Consider the following 5108-nt stretch of genomic DNA (forward strand, 5'->3'; position numbering starts at 1 on the left):
CTGTAGAGAAAATATCACAGGTTTTTTTTAATGGGACCTCCTCCACCCCTCCACACAGACACATTTTGTGGTTGAAGGTTTCTTGCAACCCCATCCACAGCCAGTTCCTGGGTCATAGCAGAATTATTTGCAAATACCACAAAACCAGCAGAAGGCCCTCTGCCTCCAACAGCACACCCACTTTCTCTTTTTACAGAGCTCTCAGAAAGGTCAAGAAAAAAAAAACCGACCCTTTTCCTCACACTCCAGTGGATCACTCTTATAGAGTGAACCACAGGAAGGTTGTGTGACAGTGGCAGACCAAAGTAGAAATCACAACTCAATGTGTGATAACTTTAGATAGCTTGAGCCAGGAATCACTATTCCCATACATGTTCCCACAGTGCCAAAAATATAAATGGTGGTTCCTGCATCGAACTACCTAAGCCTATCCTAGTTGGGAGGGGGGAGATAATTAGTGGGGTAGACTCTAGTATCAGCACAGGGTGCCCCGTGTTGATGTGGAGGCAATATCACTCACAGTTTGTACAGTCCCCTTCTCTGTTAAGAGGGCCCACAGACTTTGGTTTTCCACGTGCTTCCAGTGTCTTACAGCCAGTAGCAACAACAGCTAAGTTAGTGTGGATTAGGTTTTCAGATCAAGGGCTTAGGTTTTGAATATATGAAACCCTAATCAAGACAGGAATGAGCCTCTGAATGGGTGTAGAGCTCTTGAGTTTCCCAAGTACTTCACAGCAACCGTCAAGGGCATAGACCAATGTTTCTCAACGCTGGCAACTTTAAGATGTGTGACCAACTCCCAGAATTCCCCAGCCAGCCATGCTGGCTGGGGAATTCCAGGAGTTGAAGTCCACACATCCTGAAGTTACTAAGGTTGAGAAACACTGGCATAGATTCTCATGGAGGAGTAAGTTGAAGGGCTGTGAGAACTCTACCCTGCCTAGATTTGAGAGCTTGCTTGAGACCAAACATCCCCCTTTTCAGAAAGTAAGCATGGAAGGGCCTTTTGCCATCTTTTTATAAACAATAGCAGATTGTTTACAATTAAAAGCATTGCACTTGACTGCCTTCCTAGAATGATGCTAGCTGATATCTTGGGTATATTCCCAGTCAACCAGACCCAACATGAATATAGGAGAAACAAACTATAACATGTTTGCTTTCGCATGATGGTGTTTATGCTTTCCCTGTTTTTCAGTGTTTGCCCACAGTTTTCACATATCTCCTGGCTAGATTAAGGCAAGACACACTCTGTGTATGGGAACTGCAGTAGCTATGAAATGTAGCAATCAGTTGGCTGAGGTAGCAGGATGAAGTATATCATTCCTGCACAGCAATGGTTCAGAATTTTATTAGTGTTCCCCCCACCCGCTTTGTGGAAGAAACTAAAACCAGTACATTCATCTGTTCAAGCAGGGAGCATGGGTGATTCTCCAAGGTTGGATTTAAAGTCCCACAGATTCAGAAATACGGTTTTGGTGCTGAATTGGATTGCTACTTCTTTTCTTTTTCCCCAACAGGCTACATTCCTAGGTGCCTCCATTGCTGGGAATAGTTGTGCTTATTTGATTTGGCTGATGCAGAAGGATGAGGATTTTCCAGATTTGGGGTATCAGTTTTAAATGATTGGGGATGAAATTTTTTGACAGATCATCTTCTCATAAATTTGGCTGCTTTTTATTTTATTTATTGGTGCCTTCAAGTCAGTGCTTGACTCCTGGTGACTACCTGGACGAGACCCTGAAGTTTTCTTGGCAAGGTTTTTCAGGAGTGGTTTGCCATTGCCTCCTTTCTAGGGCTGAAAGAGAGTGATTGGCCCAAGGTCTCCCAGCTAGCTTTGTGCCTCAGACAGGACTAGAACTCACAGTCTCCTGGTTCCTAGCCAGGTGTCTTAGACGATTATGCCAAGCTGGCTGTCTTTATGTTTATGGAGATATGTTCGTTATCAGCAAATTTGTTTCCTTTATTCTTAGAGGCTTGATGGGCTAGAAGGCACGAGAAGGTCTTCACCAAAGTGTCACCAAAGTTATGGCTTTCTTTCTCAGCCTTTCAGAGAAACAATCAAGACAGTCTCAATTTGCCCTGTATCTTCTTTGTCCCTTTTAACCTCTTCACCCTAATTTCATAGGGCCAAAACAGCCTTCCCAACACACAGCAGACATTTGGAACTGCTGGCCATGTTGTCAAGGTATTCTGGAAGTTGTGATCATGACATGTCTGAAGGACAATTGGTTGGAAGAAATTGCTCAAGAGTATGTTCCTCCTGGACAAGTATGTATCATTCCAGAATCAGCTCCACGCTTTGTGATCCTATGATAAGCAGCTGAGCCCATTTATTTCCAGCTCAGTTACAGCACAACCAAAAATGTTGCAAGTCTGATTTTTCAGCTAAAACACTGGAGCTCCACATAACTTGGAAGCAGAAACAGACCATTTTCTTGCCTCCCAGAGTCAATCTCCCTTCACCACCGCCTCCTCCCCCAATTGTGGTTTAGCCATGGAGGTATTCTGACAAGGCATTAGCATTTCACTATTCTTTTAAACTGTGAATGGAGGTGAAAGCATTGAAGTAAATTTCTCTCATTTTAGCAACCAGGGTGATTATAAATCACTAAAGAAGAGCAGAGCTTGGATTTGGGTGGGTGCCACTTTTTAATAGTCTCTCACTGGTCAGCTGGAGGGTGCACTGGTTGGTTCACATCTTACTTGGAATGGGTACCCATAGTGTTTAAGTGAGATTCCTCCCAGGTAAGTATTAATAGGTTCCCTATTCCAGTCACCATCACACTTCCTGGAATCTGGGCCTTCATGGCTTCTTGCAGACAGGCTATTCCTCTGTAAGCCACTTACTTCCTCCTTGTTCCTCTCTGGACCTGGCTGGACTCAGAGGGTTGTGCTATTCTGACAAAAGACAAATCTCTTTCTCAAACTTCTTAACTAAGACTAATGAAAGTGAAAAGGGCACCAACAATTTGTCCTTGCATCCCAATACAATTAGCGTAGCACACAGGAAGAAGTTAACTGATCTCTTTTTCTCTGTCAAAAATTAAGATAGTGATGGGGTACCTAAAGTTCTCCAAAGTCAATGAATTCTTATCTCCTAGCCATTCTAGGCTGCATAGTAAGAGGAGTGCTGGGACTTATAGAGATTTCCTGCATTTTTTTCTAACGCTTCCAACTCTTCATCACTGTGATAAACATGAATTGGCTTTCCAGATTTCTTCTCTAAAGGAGAAGAGAAAGTTCATGAAATGTTTCTGGACTGAATGGGATAATTTAATGGGATATTTAATTACAAGATGGGCAAGTACTGTAGTCTGTTCCCATATCTGACTATTTGTAATAATCTCTCCATAGTCTGCAGCCTCTCCGCCTTCTCATCCTTCCTTTGACTCACAAGGAAGAATACCATGAAGGAATGTCTCCAGTTAGACTTTTTTCAGATTAGGAACCGTGAGCAGCCACAGAAGCTCCATCGTAATGGAAGGATGTGTAACCATAAACATCACGACATCAATACTCCAGCAATAAAATAAACTTAAAATCACCACCAAGGGAAATTCCAAAGAAGTACTCAAGCAATGAAAATAAAGTAGAATACCACATGCCTTTTGAGCAGTTGAAAAATATTTCTGAGAAATTTCCAGGCAGGTTTTGGCACAACATTATATAATTCTGTAACAGTTGGGAGAGCCACATTTTACCCTACAATGGCCTAAATACCCAGATAGCCTAAATGTACAATTTAAGGAGCAATTCTTTCTCATTATCCCCAGTAAGGAGTTACAAATCTCTGGCCAGATCTCCCATCATTTAATTTATTTTCAAACTGTTGACAGGGCCCCAGATTGCATTACCTCTCCCACTAAATCTTACTTGCTGCATTGCTATTTGCTTACCAGAAAAAATAATTATTATTAGGAAAGTGATTCAAGAGAGCAGGTGATACTTATTTCTGAATCAGAGCAACCTTTGGTCTAATCTGGCCCTGAATTAATCCATTTCCATGATTTGTGAATGTGGTTTGTTAAATATATTCTTAACCTTGCCGCACCCTTAGCTGATGAATCCTGCAAAGTGTGCTTTGCCCATTTCCCCTAACATTTGGGCTGCACTGTCACCTGGTGGTGATGCATGGAACAATTTTCAGCCAGTACCCAAAAGACATATTTTTCAGCAGGAGCAGGCTACATCAGATTGCATTAAAATGGCTACAGTGGTTCTGTTTCTTGTGCTCACATTATTAACTTGGCAACTGATATGAACTATTTCCAATTTCCCCTTCTGAGATCAGGGTCCTATCTCACATTTTGGAGGGGAAACAAAAATCTTACAGTCCCTAGAGCACCACTGCATATGATTACAGTCTTCAAGAATAATTGCTGAGATTTAAGGCTATGGCTAAATTCCTGCCAAGGCTGTATAGCCTTAAGGGTTAATTTTAACAACTTAAATTATCTGCTCTGCTATTTAAATCACCTAGCACTGAAGTGCCAAAGATGATCTGATTATTCAGCCTCTACCACCACCTTGTGGCTGGAAGAGGTTATGTGTGGGGAAGTTCGTATCAGTTGGTTTGCCCAGATTTAAAGAGAAATATATCTGATTCTGTCACAGATCTAGTTTGGCTGCAAAACACATTTAACATCAAATGCCCTCTTAGAAGTGTGCATTGCACAGCCATGTGATTGCTTTCAAAGTTTTGTGCTATGCATAGAAGATATGGAAGGTGGACAGAAACACGCCAAGCAGCTTTGTGCCAAGTCAGATAAGTAGCTTAGCCAGCCTAATATCATATACTTGTATTACATCCTTTTTTAACTACATGCCCTCCAGCTATAGTGAAAAAACAACTCCCAGAATTCCCAGCGAGTAGCTGTAGTTCAATTATAACAGGAGTTACCCATTTGAGACTTCAGCAAAGGATCGTTACCTTGCCGTGGTGCTGGAGCTTGAGCACCTCAATGATGCCATGAGCTAAACCGTGAAGGGCCACCCAAGATGGGAAGGTCATGACAGAGAGGTCAGACTAAATGCAATCCCTGGGGAAGGTAATGGCAACCCACCCCAGTATTCTTGCCGTGAAAACTAAATGGATCAGTACAACC

This window comes from Candoia aspera, chromosome 4, assembly GCF_035149785.1.
Source record: "Candoia aspera isolate rCanAsp1 chromosome 4, rCanAsp1.hap2, whole genome shotgun sequence".
NCBI classification, from domain to species: Eukaryota; Metazoa; Chordata; class Lepidosauria; order Squamata; family Boidae; genus Candoia; species Candoia aspera.